The sequence below is a fragment of the Sorex araneus genome, chromosome 2 (assembly GCF_027595985.1).
Source record: "Sorex araneus isolate mSorAra2 chromosome 2, mSorAra2.pri, whole genome shotgun sequence".
NCBI classification, from domain to species: domain Eukaryota; kingdom Metazoa; phylum Chordata; class Mammalia; order Eulipotyphla; family Soricidae; genus Sorex; species Sorex araneus.
The window spans coordinates 224,082,806-224,103,011 of record NC_073303.1 but is presented as its reverse complement, the minus strand read 5'-3'; the positions used below and the strand labels follow the sequence as shown (position 1 = coordinate 224,103,011).

Below are 20,206 nucleotides of genomic sequence, written 5' to 3'. Positions count from 1 at the left end.
TTCAGCGCCCTCTCAGTGCTTAGCACTTCTGCGGTGATCTCTGAGCGCAGAACCTGCAATAGCCCTCCCAGCGCCCCCTGCTGTGGGCCCCTCCCCAATTTAAAATGAAATATAAAACTGTTATTCGGCGCTGGAGCAATAGTATAGAGGGTAGGGTATTTGCCATACATGCAGCCAACCTGAATTCAATCCCTGACATCCCATGTGGTCCCCTGAGCACTGCCAGGAGTAACCTTAAGGTATCTCCTTAAAGTGTGGGCCAGAGCAAGAGCACAGCGGGAGGGCATTTGCCTTGCACGTGGCCGACCCAGGTTCAATCCCCAGCATCCCATATGGTCTCCCCAGCACCACCAGGAGTAATTCCTGAGTGCAGAGCCAGGAGTAACCCCTGAGCATCACTGGGTGTGACCTGAAAAGAAAAGTATCTCCAGGTGTGACTCAGAAAACAAAACAAAACTTTTCTCTGCTGTAGGTCCTTATTTGGCCTGTGGGGCCCTCTCCATAGGATAAGAGTTTTCTATATGTATGTAAAATGTGACCTATTTGTAGGACAGTCATATTAAATACTTATAAACTGTAACTTTTATGCATGGAAAAAGTGATAAAATGAATTCTAGAAGGACTTTTTTCAACAAAATTAATTATTTAGGTAATCCTTTTGGTGCGGCTTCACCCAGCGATGCTCTCAGTGATTACTCCTGGTGGGGCTTGGGGAACGTGTGGGGTACTGAGGGTCCAACCAGGGTTGGCCACGTGCAAGGCAAGCACCCTACTGGTTCCTGGATAATTTTTAGTTAACCAGAACACCTCTGTGAGCAAGCACATTTATTAAGGTTGAAGGTTTAATTTTTGTTGTTTTTAATTTTTTTTTTTTTCTTTTTGGGTCACACCGGGCGATGCACAGGGGTTACTCCTGGTTCTACACTCAGGAATTACTCCTGGCGGTGCTCAGGGGACCATATGGGATGCTGGGATTCGAACCCGGGTTGGCCGCGTGCAAGGCAAACGCCCTACCCGCTGTGCTATCGCTCCAGCCCTTGTTTTTAATTTAATTTTGGCAGGGGAGCACCTGTTTGTGCTCAGGGCTTACCCCTGACTGTGCTCAGGGATCACTCCTGGTCCTACTCGAAGGACCATATGAGTTGCTGAGGATTGAACCATCTCCTAGTGCAAGGCAAATGCCTTATCCAATACTAACTCTCTGGCCTTGACCTCTGTTGTTTTTTTAAAAATAGAGGTCATTCCTTGTGGTCCTCAGGGACTAGCCACATCTGGCATCATCTAGTGTGGGGTGGAGGCATCTTGTGTTGGGAATCCGACTCAGGGTTTTGTACATTCTGGACTAAGTCTCTGCCACTTGGGCCATGTTTTAGATATGGTATGATTTTTAGTTTTTGTTGAAGGGATAGTTTGGGCTACACCTTCCAGTGCTCAAGGACTACTTCCATTTCTGTTAGAATGGATCTTCCTTGCACTACTCATGAAGTGCAGGGATTGGACCTGGGTCTCCAGCATGCAAAATATGTGCTCCAGCCCATAGAACCATGTGCTTGGGTGACCATATGGGATGCTGGGCATCGAATCTGGGTCGGCCGCTTGCAAGGCAAACGCCCTACCCGCTGCTTCATCACTCCAGCCCCCTATATATATTTTTTTTGGAGGGAGGGCTTGTGTTATAACTGTTAGTTATAGCACAACTCAGGCTTATTCCTGGCTCTGTACTCAGGTTACCTCTGGCAGTGCTCAGGGACCATATGTGATACTGGGGATTGAATCAGGGTCAGCTGCATGCAGAGCACTTGCCTTAGATAGCCAAGCCGGGTTTGTTCCCTGAGCCCCTCCATATAGAATGCCAGGGTTCGAACCCAGGTTGGGTGCTTGCAGGGCAAACCCATAACCACTGTACTATCTCTCTGGTCCCAGTAGAGCTGAATTTTAATAAAGCATGATAAAAGGAAACACTTTTTTTTTTAAATTTTAACTTTTTTGGGTTTTTTTCACATCCTGGGTGCTCCGGGCTTACTTCCGCGCCGTGCTCAGGGCTCTCTCATGGTGGGGCTTGGGGAACCGTAAGTGCTGCCATGGCTCGAGCCTGAGTGGGTTTCCTTCAAGGCAAGCTCTACTCGGATCTCTCTGGTTAGTTAATCTTTTTTTTGTTTTGTTTTTTGTTTTGGGGCCGCACCTAGTGATGTTCCGGACTTACTCCTGGTTCTGCACTTGGAAATTACTCCTGTCTGTGCTTCAATAGACCCTATGGGATGCTAGGGATTGAACCTGGTTATCCGTGTGCAAGGCAAGCGCCTTACCCACTGTACTATTGCTCCGGCCACGTTTCTATCATTTTTATTCTAGCGTGTTATTAAGATTGGAAATAGTCCAGTACCACTGAATTTCTAGTCCTACTGGAATATATGTAGGGGTTTATAAATTGTTTATTTGATTTATAATTGTTTTGATTCCGTAGACAATCATTTCCTGCCTCTTGCATGTTTGGAAAATCTATGTGGATGGTGGCAGGGGTAGGGGACGGGAGTGGGGAGTCTGTTGAAGTTTCCTAACTTCCATACATTCTAGTGGTGTGTTTAAAAAAATTATATTTTGTGGGCTGGAGAGAGAGTACAATGGGTAGGGTGCATTCCTTGCATGTGGCTGATCCTGGTTCCCTCGTGGTACTGCATATCGTCCCCTGAGTTCCACCAGGAGGGTTCCCTGAGCAGAAATTTACTTCTGAGCATGACTGGACTGGTGTGGAATCCCCCCCAGCCATGGAAAAGACTACATTTGGGGGCTAGTATTGTTGTTCTTGCTTAGTGGTAGAGCACATGCCTTGCATGTTTGAGATTCTAAGTTCACTTCTTTACACCAGAATAAAAGAATAAATTGGAGATCAGAGCAGTAGTACAGCTGGTAGGACATTTGCCTTGCGGGAGGCCAACCCTGGTTGATCCCTGAGCACTGCTGATGTGGCGTCCCTCCCTCTTGTCCCCCAAATACATTTTTTTTTTTTTTTTTCTTTTTGGGTCACACCCAGCGATGCTCAGGGGTTACTCCTGGTTTTGCAATCAGGAATTACTCCTGGCAGTGCTTGGGGGACCATATGGGATGCCGGGGATCGAACCCGGGTCGGCCGCATGCAAGGCAAACGCCCTACCCGCTGTGCTATCACTTCGGCCCCAATACATTTTGAACTTGAGCAAGAGAGCAGTTTTCTTTTTTCTTTCTTGCCCTAAATTTGTGCCACACCTGATTGTTCTCAGGACTGCTTTTGGTTCTACATGGAAGTTGCTCCTGGCGGTGCTGAGGGGCATGTGTCACGTGTGTCAGGGATCAGACTTCAGCCTTTAACATGGGACACATGCATTCTGCTGGCTGAGCTATCTCTCTGGCACCAAGACAGTAATTTTCGCAGTGACCGGAGTTCTTGGAATAGAAATTGAGAGTTGGACAGGACTTAAGAAATCCAGTACAACTGCCTTATTTTCTAGATGAGGCTTGATTAATAGAGAAACGCTTAAGTGGGGAGCTGGAACTTTTATTAGACCTGACTGCTGGTACCTTACCTGTTACTTGAACGTGGAGTGTCAGAGAAGTTCTTGAGATGGTTAAAAAATGTCTTAGAGGGGGCTGGAGCAATAGCACAGCGGGTAGGGCGTTTGCCTTGCACATGGCCGACCTGGGTTTGATTCCCAGTATCCCAGCGTGGTTCCCTGAGTGCAGAGCCAGGAGTAACCCCTGTGCATCACCGGGTGTGACCCAAAAAAGCAAACAGAAAAAAAAAAAGTCTTAGAATAGATAGCTTCGCTTCTTTGAAATTTAATGCTCTAGAGCTGGCAAGTATTTTCTAGGCTAAAATTATAGGAGTAAGAATGGAAAAAGTTTAATAAAAATTCAACTCTACAGCCTGGAAAATGAGACCTCTCTGGGAAATCTGTCTGCATGAGCATGTTTATTTCATGGTTTTTTTTTCTTTTTTTTTTTTTCAGTTTGTTGCATCCAACAATTTTACTTTTTTTTCTGGGGGAAGCAAAATTGTGGAATTTTTCCAGTTAGTTGTAGTCACAACAACAACAATCCTTGCAGTTTCTAAAAGGTTTATAATCCAGGCTCTAGAGAGCAGTTATGAGGTGCTCTCATTGCTAAATCATGCTCTGGGGAAGCCTGCCACTTAATATGTCATAGGATAGGTTTACCTAGTTGTTATGATTGATCTGGGAGCTCAAGGAAGTGCATGCCTTTCTGTGTGGTAGTAACAGCTTGCCTTTCACTGGTGGACAATGCGGCACTGAGGGGACAGGTTGAGAGTTGAGATTATATGCTTCATTGGTAGTGAGTTTTTGAAGATACAAGTTTTAATTTTCTGTTAGTCAAAACCGTACATTTCTCTCATTTCTCTGCAGGTGTTCTGACTATTCTTATTGATAGATAGAATTATTTTCTGGAAATAGTACTGTTCATTTACTTGACCGCTATAAAGTGCCTCAGTTTGCCCAATTTTTTGGTATAGGGTTTTTTCTCAGGAGGGCCACACCCAACAATGCTTAGGGTTTACCTTGGTTCTGAGCTCAAGGATCATTCCTGGCAGGCCTCAGGGTACCAATATGGGGTGCCGGGCACCTAATCCAGGCCAGCCAAAGCAAGGCAAGCAGCCAGCCTGCTGCACAGCTCCAGCCCTGCACGGAGTCAAGTCTTTCACTAGAAAAACACGGTTTTGGCAATACGATTCTGCAGGAACAATTGGATGGGAAATCGTGTGTGGAAGACAGCATTTTTTTTTTTTTTCTTTTTGGGTCACACCCGGCAATGCACAGGGGTCATTCCTGGCTCATGCACTCAGGAATTACCCCTGGCGGTGCTCAGGGGGACCATATGGGATGCTGGGATTCGAACCCGGGTCGGCCGCGTGCAAGGCAAACGCCCTACCCGCTGTGCTATCTCTCCAGCCCCAAAGACAGCATTTTTGGTGCCTGAAAAATAGTACCGGGACAGCCCTGCTTCAGTCTCTAGTATTGCGTATGGTTCTGGAGCACTGGTTCTGGAGCACAACCAGTAGTGACTGAGCACTGCTGCATGTGGCCCGAAAACAAGGGAGAGGGAGAGAGGAAAGAAAGGGCACTGTTGGGGCTGGAGTGATAGCACAGCGGGTAGGGCGTTTGCCTTGCATGCGGCCAACCCGGGTTCGATCCCCAGCATCCCATATGGTCCCCTGAGCACCGCCAGGAGTGATTCCTGAGTGCAGAGCCAGGAGTAACCCCTGTGCATCACCAGGTGTGACCCAAAAAGCAAAAAAAAAAAAAAAAAGAAAGGGCACTGTTACAGAGTGAAGGAGTAGTGGATGGTTGTAGAAGACTGCAGTTCCCATGTTTACTTAATCGATTTAATTTTGTTGGGGGACCACACCCATGCCTCCCAATTGATTTGAAAAACAGTGAAAAATAAATAGGACTAGGGAGAAGACTCAGATGGCTGGAGCACATGCTGGGTGCAGGAGCTGGACCCCGAGTGATAGCCCGACTGCCAAGCCAGGGGCAGTGTCCAGCACTGCTTGAGACTAAGCCCCCCCCCCATCATCTTTTTTCAGTGGCACAAGAAAAAGACAAGACACCATCTTCTGAAGTGTTTCTGTTGACTTTCACTCTGTCTACTTCTGTTTGCTAAATACACAGGCAAAAGCACGAACTTAGACCCAAAATAAAATAGCCACTTCTGTATGCCTGTATTTTTCATGCCTTTGCCTCCCATGGTGTTAGTGAGGAAGGACCACCCAGTAAACTGGGCTTCCTTTCCAGACTGAAATGATCTGTGGGCTTTTAGGTTTTTTTTGGTTTTGTTTTGGGCCACACCCTGTGGTGCTCCCGGCTTACTCCTGACTGCGCTTGGGATGGTCCTCCTGGTGGAGTTTGGAGGGCCACATGTGCTGGGCTTGAACTTGTAGGCAAGTATTATTGCTTCAACCCCAGGTTTTTTTTTTTTTTTTTTTTTAAATTATCAGCAGCAACTCTTTTTAAAAAAAGAATACCCTCCTTTCCGCTTGTATTTGTACCCTTTCCTTTCACTTTGTAGTCACAATCTTACTAGTAAATCTTGTTCCCATCCTCCCAATCCCCCTATGAATCTTCAGTTTTTAAAAAATGTCCTCAACCACTGCTAAATCCTGAAAAAAAAAAAAAACCTTCCTTTTGGTCGAGGGGTATGAGGGCAAGCTTTGAAAGGGTTTAGATGACTTCGTGGGAGTTCCGCTAATAAAGAGAGCAGGGCTGGGTTTTGGCAGGAGAATAGAACATACTTCCTTGATGGCTATAATTCACTCAAGAAGCAAATTTCAGGCACTAAAAATAAAAATTTAACATCTGCTCAGTTTTATCAGGGTCAGGAAAATGTCTTCCCTTAGAAGTGAAGCTGAATGCGATACCAGCGTTGGTTTGCCACCAGCGTTACTATACTGGGGCTCAGATTGCTGAGACCTAATTTGTTAAGAAGTCGTATTTTAGGCTAGTGCTCTTGAACAGTGTTAAGTCGTCTTAGATGATTTGAATGCGATCAAAATTCTCATTCTGGAGCAAAAGGTCATAGGAGAGTAATTTTCTATTTTATTTTTATTCATTTATTTTGGGTTTTGGGCGACTCCCAACAGTGCCCAGGGGTTACTTACTCCTGGTTCTGCACTCAGGAATTACCCCAGGTGCTGGGGGACCGTATGGGATACAGGGGATCCAACCCAGGTTGGCTGCATGCAAGGCAAGAGCCTTACTGCTTTCTATATCTAATTTTCTATTTGTAAATGATTTAGTATGTTGGAGCTGGAGAGATGGTGCAGCAGGGTAGGGCACCAACCCGGGTTCGATTCCCAGCATCCTATAATCTCCCCAGAGCACCACCAGGAGTGATTCTGGAGAGCAGAGTCAGGAGAAATTCCTGAACATTGCTGGGTATGACTTCAAAACAAAAGTTTAAGTATGTCAACTATTTTTATCAATTGCTTTCTTTAATATACTTTTTAGGGTATATGTTATAGTGCTATAAAAATAATTTCAGTTTAAGTATTATAGGGTTTCTTTAAAACTTAGGTACTTTGGTGGAGTTCATGCCCAATTCAATCAGCTTAATCAATGGCTGAATAAATAGCAGTACTCCTACATTCACTGTATCACTTTATCACTGTCAGCCTGTTGCTCATCGATTTGCTTGAGCAGGCACCAGTAACGTCTCCATTGTGAGACTTGTTACTGTTTGTGGCATATGGAATACACCACGGGGAGCTTGCCAGGTTCTGCCATGCGGGCAAGATTCTCTCAGTAGCTTGTTGGGCTGTCCGAGAGGGGCGGAGAAATCAAACCAGGTCTTCCGCATGCAAGGCAAACGCCCTACCCGCTGTGCTATTGCTCTGCTAATATAAGGGTTATTTTATTTATTTTTATATATAATGTAGGAGTAAGGGTTATTTTATTTATTTTTTATATATAATATGGAAGGGAGTGAGTCTCCTACATTATATATAAAAAATAAATAAGAACCCTTATATTAGCAGAAAGTTCTATCATTATATTTTAACATTTAAAAAAATTTTTTTTTATTGAAACATCATGTGGAGGGGCTGGAGAGATAGCACAGCGGGTAGGGCGTTTGCCTTGCACGCGGCCGACCCGGGTTCAAATCCCAGCATCCCATATGGTCCCCTGAGCACGGCCAGGGGTAATTCCTGAGTGCATAGCCAGGAGTAACCCCTGTGCATCGCCAGGTGTGACCCAAAAAGCAAAAAAAAAAAAAAAAAAAAAGAAAGAAACATCATGTGGAAAGTTACAAAGCTTCAGGCTTAAGTCTCAGTTATACAATCAGTGCTCGAGCACCCATCCCTTCACCAGTGCACATATTCCATCACCAAGAATCACAGTATACATCCCCCCACCCCCTGTATTTTAACATTTTTAAAGTGATGTATAGGAAAGGACACATGTAGACAACACAAATATTGTGTCAGTATCAGTGATCTATCACAGATTTTATAGCCAAGAAACCAGTGATGAGTGACCCCACAGTGCCTCTTTGGAAGCACTTCTGTTCCTCACTCCTCCTCCAGGGCCACTCTCCTGACTTACATCTGCAACTTGATTTCACTTATTTTTTGATTTTTAAATAAAGGGAACAATTTAGTGTTTTATTTCTGTGTCCAATCATTTTGTTAGGTATATTTTATTTTCATTGCTATGTGATATTCTTTCATATGACCATGCTGCAGTTGAGCTATTTTACCTTTGATAGACATCTGGATTTCGTCCAATGCTCTTATTGCTAGTTTTCTTTTTTTTTTCTTTTTGGGTCACAGCCAGCGATGCTCAGGGGTTACTCCTGGCTTTGCACTCAGGAATTACTCCTGGCGGTGCTTGGGGGACCATATGGGATGCCGGGGATCGAACCTGGGTTGGCCGCGTGCAAGGCAAACGCCCTACCCGCCATGCTATCGCTCCGGCCCCTCTTATTGCTAGGTTTGCTGCAAAATGCCTTTTGTTTTTTTGGCAGTGCCAGGGATCATTAAGCTCAGGCCCTCATGTATGTAACCCCTGTACTTTACCCCCAAGCCACATCCCTGGCCCTGCAAAACATGTCTTCCGGATGTACTGTGTGTGCTTTTCTGTTAGTGTATGTGGGTAACAGCACAGTATTTGTATCTTTATTTAAGGTAGGTAATGCCAGTTGTAATTTTACCAGTTGCTAATAATTCATTAATGTATAATAAAGGTGACCCTCACATTCTTCTGAAAATAAACCATCATCTTAATTTCCTTAATAGAAAAAAAATAAATAAAACTTAGGTACTTTGGAGCTGAAGCGATAGTACAGCAGGTAGGGCATTTGCCTTGCACTTAACCTGCTCAGGTTGGATCCCCAGCACCCCATATGGTCTCCTGACCCTATCTGGGGTGATCTCTGAAAACAGCTAGAAGCACTGCCAGGTGTGACCCAAAAACAAAAAACAGAAACAAGCAAAAAAACCCAAACAAAAAACCCAACAAACAAACAGAACTTAGGTGTTGAAAAGATTGAGCATACAGCCTTTAGACCTTTTTCCATTTGCTCCTTTGTGTTCGTTCCAGTGGTTTTCTGTAAATGGTGTCATTGTTCAATCACACTGCGTTGTGTAATACTGCCATTAAAAAAAGAAGGGGTGCCTCTTATTCTTTTATTACCTTTTGTCTTTAATTGTACTCTTGTAAATTAATATATAAATATTGCCACTAATAATTTAGCTCTGCTCCTTCCTTCTTTTTTTTTTTTTTTTTTTGCTTTTTGGGCAATGCACAGGGGTTACTCCTGGCTTATGCACTCAGGAATTACCCCTGGTCATGCTCAGGGGACCATATGGGACGCTGGGATTTGAACCCGGGTCGGCCGCGTGCAAGGCAAATGCCCTACCTGCTGTGCTATCTCTCCAGCCCCTGCTCCTTCCTTCTAATAGCTTTGTTTGTCACCCCTGGAAGATCTGTTTAAGTTTTGTTTGTTTCTGGGTCACACCCAGTGATGTTCAGGGTTTACTCCTAGCTCTATGCTAGGAATTACTCGAGGCAGTGTGTAGCAGTGTTTAGGGGAACCTACAGGATAATGAAGATTGAACCTGGGTTGGCCCTGTGCACTGCTTCACATTGAAAAGTATATTGTTTTTCATATTTCTTACGGAAGATGTTACAGTAGCACTATTGTATTTAATTTATTTTTTAATTTTTAAACTTTCTTCTATTACTTTCGCTAATGTAGAGAGGTTCCTGAATTTATTTGACCTGTCACTTCCCTTCTTGGAAACAACAACAACAACAAAAACCTTACTTTGGTGTCCTGGAAATCTACCTTTTAAGCAAACAAGTAGAAAATGCTCCCACTTGTTACTGCTACCATGCCCCCCCTTCTTGGAAGTACTATCCATTTTGGGGAAAACTGCTCTAAGATTGGCATTATAGACTGCTGTGCTGAAGCATTTTTATTTTATGTTTTAACCACACCCAGCAGCGCTGGCTTCTGGTTCTGTGCTCAGGGATCGCTCCTGGTGGGGCTTAGGGGAGCATAACAAAAGCCAGGTACTGAAGCTGGGTCTCCCTGTGCGTGGCGAGAGCCTTATCCACTATCCTAGGTATCTCTGGTCCCCTGAAAGTGTCCAGTGGTGCTCAGGACTTGCTCCTCGCTCTAGGGATCACTCGGCATTGATGGGGTACCAAATGAGATGCTGGGGATCGAACCCAGGTTGGCCATGTGCAAGGCTGGCGCCCCACATGACATCTCTATGTCCCCTGAAAGTGTTTTTGTGAAGAAAAAAAAATTTTTTTTTTTTCTAGAGCTGATTGCAAATTTAGACTCTAATTTTAATTTGTATCTTTGCCCTTTTTTTGTTTTGATGTTTTTGGACCACATCCTGCATTACTTGGGCTTTTCCTGCCTCTGGGCAAGAGTGACCCCTTGTGGTGGTGTTTGGGGGGCCCCTTGTACTCCCAGGGATTCAACCCAGTCCGCAGCATGCAAGGCTAATGCTTTTCCTCTCTAGCGACCACTGATGTCCCCTTGTTCTCCCCCAATCTTCCTAGTCTCACCCCGATTCCATTAGAAGTCTTTATTCTCAGAGGATCTGGAAGAAAGATGCAGAGAAAATATTCTTGGGCCAGAATGATGGCACAGTGGGTAGGGCATTTATTTGCCTTGCACGAGACCCATTCCATTTTGGTCCCAGGCATCCCGTATTGTCCCTTCAGCTTGCCAGGATCCCTGAGCGCAGAGCCAAGACAGTCCTGAGCACCATCAGCTGTGCCTCTCCCCTCCCCCCCCCAAAAAAAAAGGCATTCTTAGAGTGAGAAGAGTAAAGTGATCTTTTTGCCAGTGACTCTGCATCCCAGACAGAGCTTAATAGGGAAGGAGGGAGATTTGGATCTCCCAAAGAGTAGCCTTGGGCAAGATTGTCAATTATCCCGTCACCCCTTTGTGGGCCCTGCCAGACAGTTAGCCAGTAGAAGGAGAGAGCAGACAGACTGCCTTGCTTAGATTCGCCCAGAACGAGCCACTGCCTGCTGCGCCGGGCGCTGGAAGGCTGGAGGAGAGGCAGAAGCTGAATCTGGCCAGTTTACCTTGGTGGGTGATGACGGTGGAGACAGCAAACTCCGGACTGGCTTTTGCTAAATGTTCTAGCGGGCCCAGATGTTCAGGTTCTTGTCTTCAAGCAGTTTGAATTAAAAGCAAGAGAGCAGAGAACAAATGGCTGAATTCAGTAAAAGACTGTATTTAGGGAAATGGAAAGAAAGAGAGAGTAAGGTAGGAAAGCCCCGAGACCGTGGGAGGGTCTCCTAAGGCACCATGTCCCCACCCCTGTGTTTCATTTTTATTTTGTTTTGTTTTTTGGACCACACCCGGTGGTGTTCAGGATATTCCTGGTTCTGCACTCAGGGGTCACTTGTCATAGGGCTTGGTGGAGACAACCATATGGTCTGCTGTGTGCAAGGCAAGTGCCCTTCCACTGCACTATCTGTGGCCCCCAGGCCAGTGTTTTATAAATGTGAAATCAATTATGAAAATGGATGGTATTGGTTATGCTTATGCAATATAAAAGCTCTCTAGCACCACATATGTTCCTGAGCATCACAGGAGTGTACCCCTGATCAGAGAGCCAGGAATAAGCCCTGAGCACAGCTGGGTGTGCCCTGACCCAAGAGAGATGAAAGAGAAGAGAATTAAGTTTAGGATATTTACATCTTTTTAAATATGTAAATATTAAAGAGAGCATTCAGTGGATAGGACGTGGGTAGGGCCTTGCCTTGCAAGCGACTGAACCTGGTTCTCTCCAGGGTTGATCTCCAGTGTCCCATATGATGCCTGAGCACTGCTGGGAGTAGTTCCTGAGCTGAGTCTGTGTGACCTAAACCTCCCTTCACCCCACGCCCAAAAGTTACATCTCAGTGATTCTTAATCATATTTGAATCACAGAACTCTTTGAGAATTAGAGTAAAGCCACTGATTGGCGGAAGAAAATAAAATACATATACTTCTCTTAGATACTTTAGAAATGTTTTCCATAGGAAAACTGCTGCAAAAACGTTAATAGTGAGATAAATCTTCCCAAGTTATTCAGTATATTCTTCATTGAATTGACTATTTCACTGGCTTAAAATTTGTAGTCTGGGGCTGCAGTGATAGTTCTGTGGGTGTTTATGTTGCATGTAGCCAACTCGGGCTCGATCCTGACCTCTCTCTCATGGCCTACTGAGCCCCGCCAGGAGTACTTCCCGAGTGCAGAGCCACGAGGAAGCCCAGAACCCCACCCAGTGTAGCCCCTATCCCCCCAAAAAAGAAAAAGTTGTGGTCTTTGCAGACTCAATAGGTAATTAATTCAGATTATCCATTGTTATAGTATTTAATCTGAAGGTTGCTACAGCTGGAAACCCTTGTCCAAAACCCTCATTTTGACAGAAACTGAAGTTTGGTTTGGTAGATTCAATCGTGTGCCAAAGAAGGACAGATCTTGGGGCTGGAGCGATAGCACAGCGGGGAGGGCGTTTGCCCTGCACGTGGCCACCCAGGTTCAATTCCCAGCATCCCATAGGGCCCCCTGAGCATCGCCAGGAGTAAGTGCATGAGCCAGGAGTAACCCCTGTGCATCATTGGGTGTGACCCAAGAGGGAAGAAAAAAAATAAAATGACAGATCGTTTTGACATTGACTCAGTAGCCTTTCCACTAGAATTGCTCAGAAAAAAAGTTTGGTTTTTATTTTTTTAAAGTTTTTCCCTGACTATACCCAGGTGTGCTCAGGGCTTAATCTTAGTTCTGTGCTCAGGGATATGTAGTCCTGGGAATTGAACCGGGGTCAGTAATATGCAATGCCAGCGCCTTGCCTGTTGTACTATCTCCAAGCCTGACTATTAGGTTTTTGGGGCCACACCTGGTAGTGTTTAGAAACTACTCCTGACTCAGTACTTGAGGGACCATGCAGTACCAGGATCTGAACCTTGGCCTCTGGCATGCAGAGCATGTGCTCTAGCCCTTTGAGTGATCTTCCCAGCTTTGGGTATATATATATATTTTTCAGTTATTTTGAAATATTATTAACATCTGTAGCTTAAGATACAATAGGGGAAAAGAATCAAATGGCATTTTTTTTGGGCAGGTGTGGGTGCCACACCTGGTAGTGCTCAGGGCTTATTCCTGGCTCTACTCAGGGGTCACTGCTGGTAGCGTGGGGACCATATGAGGTACCAGGGATTGAATCTGGATTGGCTGGGTGCAAGACAAGTGCCCTACCCCTGTACTATTGCTCTCGTCTGCAAATGGCATGTTTACCTAGTAAGTTCTTTATGAATTTCGTTATGAATCAGAATTTTTCTTTCTTCGTTTTTTGGGCCTGCCTGACAGTGTTGGGGGCTTAAAACCCCTGACTGTGCTCAGGGCTCACTCCTGACAGGACTTGAGGGGCCATATGGGTCTGAGGATCAAACCCAGGTCAGCTGCATGTAAGGTAAATGCCTTACCTACTGTAAATGCCTGTACCTACTTTTTGGGTCATACCCGGTGATGCTCAGAGGTTACTCCTGACTTTGCACTCAGGAATTACTCCTGGCGGTGCTCGGGGGACCATATGGATGCTGGGAATTGAACCCAGGTCGGCCTCGTGCAAGGCTATCGCTCCAGCCCTTGTATATCACTTGAATCAGAATTTCAAGCCAGATTAATTCAGAATCATTGAGTCTGTAATTTTAAGTGGAAAAAAAAAAGATTTTTAAAAAAATATGGAGCCAGGGCCAGAGAGATTGCACAACTGGCTGAGCACATGCTTTGCATGTGGGAAGCCTGTGTTCAATCAGTGACACTGCATGGTCCCCCAGCACTGCCAGAACAGCTCCCTGAGGAGAGCTGGTAGTAGCACCTGATCATTACCAGGTGGTCCAGAAACCAGGGGGAAAATTGGGAGGAGCAGGATAGCAACAAAGAAATCGGAGGCTTACGTAATTAAACTTTGAAAACATAAAGGTTCTCTGTCATATTGGGGTTGGGTGTCGGTGTTGGCAGGTTACTTTCTCCCACGTCACTATCATTTTTACAGCTAAGGAGATGGGATATTTCCTGCTGATGATTCCTTTATTTTTTTCTTTTCTAATGTGCATATGCTTGAGACATTTTCATAGCTCAGTTTAATTGTTCCCATCTATTGTTTTCCTTTTTTTTTTTTCTTTTTGGGTCATATCCGGCGATGCTCAGGGGTTACTCCTGCCTCATGCACTCAGGAATTAGTCCTGGCGGTGCTCAGGGGACCATATAGGATGCCGGGGATCGAACCTGGGCCGGCCGTGTGCAAGGCAAACGCCCTACCCACTGTGCTATCGCTCCGCCCCCCAAAAAAAGTAATTAAAAAAAAAATATAATACAAATATTTTGTCAATTTTGTTTGTTTTTCTTTTTGGGTCACACCTGGCAATGCATAGGGGTTACTCCTGGCTCTACACTCAGGAATTACTATATGGTGCTCAGGGGACCATATAGGGTGCTGGGAATCGAACCCGGGTCGGCCTCGTGCAAGGCAAACGCCCTACCCGCTGTGCTATAGCTCCAGCCCCTGTTTTGTCAATTTTTAAAATATTTTCAGTTGAGAATTATTTGGCAGTATTTTTTTTTTTTTTTTGCTGGGGGGGATCACCCAGCAATACTCATGCAGGGATCATACCTGGTGGAGCTCGGAGAACTTTATGGGATGCCAGAGACTGAATACCAGTGTGTGTGACTCAAAACCAAAGATAAAATCAAAGACTGGTTGATGTCTGCAAATGCAGAAGGTGATTTGCCTTGCATGCAGTTGACCCAGGTTCAGTTCTCAGCACCACATATGGTCCTCTGAGCATTCTAGAAATCTCTGAACACAGAGCTAGGAGTTAGACCTGAGCACAAGCAGGTTTAGCCTCATACCAGAAAATTTATTTATTTTTTTTTTGGTTTTTGGGTCACACCTGGCGATGCACAGGGGTTACTCCTGGCTCTGCACTCAGGAATTACCCCTGGCGGTGCTCAGGGGACCATATGGGATGCTAGGAATCGAACCCGGGTCAGCCGCGTGCAAGGCAAACGCCCTATCCGCTATGCTATCACTCCAGCCCCAGAAAATATATTTTTTTATATGTGTCTACACACACACAGACACACAATTGACTAGTTTAGTGGGCTCACGGGTATATATATGAGGTCTTGGGTTAAATCTTCAGAACCCAAGAAAAAATAAAAATAAAATGTAAATATAAATAAAAATGTATGTTGGTATTACCATAGATAACTTCCTGTTTAGCCTGAAATACTTTTAAGAAATTTAATAATAGTCATGGCTCAGTTAACATAGGCATTTACTGAACACCAGTATACATAGTAATATAATTGCCTCTAGGGGACTTGGGAATTTTTTTTTTCTTTTCCACATGGTACTCAGGGCTTCCTCCTGGCTGTGCACTCAGGGATCACTTCTGGTGGGCTCAGGGACCATATAAGGGTACTGGAGAGTTGAACCTGGGTCAGCTGTGTGCAAGGCAAGCGCCCTAACCTGTTGTATTATCCCTCCAGCTCCGGCACTTGGTAACTTTGCTTGCTAGAGGCCTGGGTTCTGTCCTCAGCACCGTGTGGTTCTCTGGCACTGCCAGGAATGACCCTGGCTTAATTCCAGGGTAGTTCAAAAGCATGCAATGCAAAATTTAAAAAGCATTCTTTAGTATTTGATTAATTAATTATCCTTTTATTTATGATTTTCAGCCCAGGGAGATAGCTCAAAGAACAAGAGCACATACCTTGCATGCATGAGGTATTCAGTTCCCAAGTTTAGAACCCTGCCACCCTATGGCCCTTGGCATTCTAGAGCTGACTGGGAAGGCCCATTCACAAAAATAGAAAAATGGGATTCTTTTAATGTTCAGTCCTTAACATTCATCAAGAGGCAAGAGAATGGCATAAGTATTGTGTCCTTCCTCCCTCCCTCCCTCCTTCCCTCCCTTGAGCAGTCACTCCTGGTGGTGCTCAGGGGACTATACAGGATGCTTGGGATTGAACCCGCCAGGTTGGCTGTGCAAGGGAAGAGCCTATTACTTCTTCAGCCCCTAGGGATTCCAAGTTCTTCTATAACATGCCTGCATTTGCTCTACCTCTTAACCCATTCCTGGCTCCTCCCAGATAATTCTTTTGTTGTTTTGGGGCCATCCCAGGTATTGCTCAGGGATGCTCCCTCGGGGTGCTGGGGGAACAGGGGGTTCTGGGCTCTCCCTCTTGCTAAGCACGTGCTCCCTTTACCCCGGCCCTTTATTTCTGCTGTGCCTGCTTAACGCCTGATGGGTAAGTGCTCTGCCACTGGGCTTCCCCCCCTCCCCCCCGCAGTCTTAATTGTGACAAACACATTATCAAAACCACTTTCATCTGTATAATTTAGTAATGCTGAGGGCACTCAAGTTATAAAGTGAACTCGAGGGCTAGGGGTGTGACTCCTCGTTGAAACCCATGCCTTACGTGTTCAGCCGTGTGTGAGACCCTGGGTTCCGTTCCAGGTACTGCTAAATAAATAGCACACAAAACTGCAAACCCAGTAAACTTGTTCTTTTCCCCACTCCTTGAATTTGCTTACTCTGAATAGGTCAGCTAAGTGAAATCAGAGTAGTTGTGTTTTGGGGGGACAGGGATGTTTTGGACTGGATCTTGCAATGTTCAGACTGCTCCTGGCTCTGTGCTCAGCAGTGACCCCTGGCCATCGTATGCAGTGCTGTGTATTACCAGGGTTTATCTCACGCACTATGTCTTGGACCCCTGAATTTTTATGAGATGTATTTTACTTAGTATAATTCCCTTCAAAATTCGATCCCATGATAGCACATGGTAGGGTCTCCTCCTTTGTAAAGGCCGAATAATACATCATTGTATGTGTGTTTGGGGGGGGGGAGGGTGACTGAGAGTTGGGAATCACTCCTGGTGGGTCTCAGGTCACCATATGGTGCTGGGGATTGAACTCGGTCAGCCATGTGCAAGGCACCCTGTGTTATGTGCAATAACCCCTGTATTATTGTCCAGCAGTGCTCAGGGGTTACTCCTGACTGCACTCAGGAATTACCTCTGGCAGGCTTGGAGGTGCTGGGGATTGAACATGGGTCAGGCACATGCATGTTGGCACTGTCTCTCCAGCTCCAAGAATATAGCTCTAATCCATTTTGCTTCTTGAAAAGTAGTTTCACTATGAGTGATGTTGACAGGTGAGAAGTAGTGAAAGTCTTAACAGTGAAGATTTTCATAGTGTAATTAAATAATGATAATGTTTTGAAATCTTTAGTTTTTTCAGTTATGAAACAAATTTATACCTTTGATTCATGATAATACAAGTATTATTTTAAGTATATAAAAACTAGAGTGTTAGAAATGCTACCAACCCCCTGTCTTGTTTTAATGAGTTAAACTGAGTAATAGTTCCTCAAATGTCCCTTGTGAAAATTTTATGCTCCACTCCATCCTCTCCTTCCTTTCCCTCCCCACTCCTTCCCTCCCTTCTGGTCCCCTCTCTTTTCTCTTGGTGTGGGCTGGACACATCTGGCGGTGCTCAGTGGACATTTCTGGCTCTGCACTCAGGAATCACTCCTGGGGGAGCTGAGGGACCATATGGGATGCTGGGGATTGAACCTGGCTTGGCCTTGTGAAAGGCCAGCTCCCTCCCTGCCATTCTTCAGAGACCTTTAAGAGCACCCATCTATCATTTAGTTACAGCGACACCTGCTGGCCAGAGCCTTTGCCGCCACTGCTGTTGCACTAAGTGCTCAGGGGACCACATGGGATGCCAGGGACAGAACCTGGGTTGGCATTGCACGAGGCAAACTTCCTACCCATATCACTCCAGCCCCTCAAATGATTTTTCATAGTTGAAGATATTTTCACTGATGAGTTGTTTTGTTTTGTTTTGTTTTGGGGCCTCACCCAGGGCTGTTTAAAGTTTACTCCTGGCTTTGTGCTCTTAGCGGGACTCCGGACCTTAAGGGGTGCCAGGGATCAAACTCAGGTTGGCTTCGTGCAAGGCAAGTGCCATGACCGCCGTACTCTCTCTCCAGGATCACCTTTTTTTTTTTTTTTTTTTTTTTTTTAATGAAGTTTTCTGGATTGTAGCATGTTATTTTTGGTTTTGTATTTGGGCTTCACCCAGTACTACTGTATGCAGGGACTGCTCCAGACTCATTACTCAAATTTCTCTAAGCAGTGCTCAGTTGAGTATTTCGTGCCAGGGATTGAATCCAGGCCTCCTACATGCAAAGCATGTGCTCAGCCTGCTGGGCAGTCCCTCTGGTCTTCGTATGCTTTTAAAACATCATGCAACTATGGGGGCTGGAGTGATAGCGCAGCATGTAGGACGCTTGCCTTGCACGCAACCGAACCGGGTTCGAATCCCAGCTTCCCATATGGTCCGCTGAGTACCGCCAGGAGTGATCCCAGACTACATGAGCCAGGAGTGACCCCTGTGCGTCACCGCATGTGACCCCCCAAATAATAATAATTACAATAAAAAAAATTTGCAGCCCTTTAAAAAAAATCATGCAACTAAAATTCTTAGCACATAATCCAGTTATTTAAATTGCACAGTTCATTGACTTTTAGTACAGATTTTTGCACAGAATTGTTCAGCTACCACAATATAAGAATGCATTTATCAAGACTGTCACGCTCCCTTCTCGAACACCCCTTGTCCCCAGTCCAAGGCAACCGCTGACCTACTTGCCATTTCTGTTTTTGCCAATACTGGATATTTCATGTAAGAGGAATAATATGAAATGTATTCCTTGTAAATGACTTGTTTTAGTTCATCCAAATTACAGTGTTATCAGTACTTCATTCTTTTTATTGGCAAATAATCTTTCGTGTGTGGATAAAGCCACATACTGTTGATTCATTCACCAGTTGATAAGCATTTGGGTTGCTTCTACTTTATGACCAACATTATCATGAATGATGTTGGTATGAACGTATGTGTATAAATTTTATCAGTTGCATAACTAACTAGGACAGAGGTACTGTGAAATCAAGAGGTCCAAACTTGAACAACCAAACTTAGGAAGGTGCCTGTCAAGCGGGTGGGCTGCAGGGGGCCTGGGTACTGGAGGGAACCTGGGAACATTGGTGGTGGGATCAGCGCTTCAGTATTGTATGTCTGAAACTCAACTATGGATAACTTGTAAATCACATAAATTGGTAAATCATAATGTTCTGATTTTTTTTAAAAAAGGAGAAAACTAGTTTCCCACCTTCTCCCTCTGCCCCTTTCCTTGCCTTGTTCATCGAGGTGACCTCATGCCTTCAAGGCATGCATTCTGCACTTAGCTATCTTTGGGTTCCTGACAGTGGTGGGGATTGTGTACAGAACTTTGTACAGGCAGTGACTCTACTGCTTTTTTGGGGGGTGACATATATAGATTGGTCTTTTGTTTGTTTTTGGGCCACAGCCAGAGGTGCTCAGGGCTTCCTCCTGGCCGGCTTGGAGAGCCTGTGGGGTGCCAGGATGCCCAGGATTGAGTCCAGGTTGGCTGTATGCAAGGCATACCTGCCTGCCTATCACTCTGGCCCTGAGATACAGAAATTGTATCTCAATAGCCTTCATCTTTATTATTTATTTATTTATTTATTTATTTTGCTTTTTGGGTCACACCCGGCGATGCACAGGGGTTATTCCTGGTTCACTCAGGAATTAGTCCTGGCAGTGCTCAGGGGACCACATGGGATGCTGGGAATCGAACCTGGGTCAGCCGCGTGCAAGGCAAACACCCTACCCGCTGTGCTATCACTCCAGCTGCCCACTAGCCTTCATCTTTTTTTTTTTTTTTTTTTTTTTTTGCGTTTTTTGCTTTTTTTCCTTTTTTTGCTTTTTGGGTCACACCTGGCAATGCACAGGGGTTACTCCTGGCTCTGCACTCAGGAATCACCCCTGGCAGTGTTCGGGACCACGTGGGATGCTGGGAATCAACCCAGGTCAGCCGAGTGCAAGGCAGACACCCTACCCGCTGTACTATTTCTCCAGCCCTTAGCCTTCATCTTTAATAAAAAGAAAACTCAGTTGTCACTTACCTAGGCTGCACCCTGTGGTGCTTGTGGCCTGATGTGGTTCTGGAGATTGAACCTAGGAATGCGCCTGCAGTTGAGCCATCTCCCTGCCCCTTTCTAAAATCTGTTTTTCTGTCTGGGTTGGGGGAAGAGTTTAGG

General features: G+C 45.2%; 1 protein-coding gene across 2 annotated transcripts in view; it reads left to right on the top strand.

The window, feature by feature from the left end:
- The window catches only part of SP1 (Sp1 transcription factor), a 35,670-nt gene that overhangs the window by 3,802 nt on the left and 11,662 nt on the right, over positions 1–20,206 (top strand). The window lies entirely within an intron of this gene.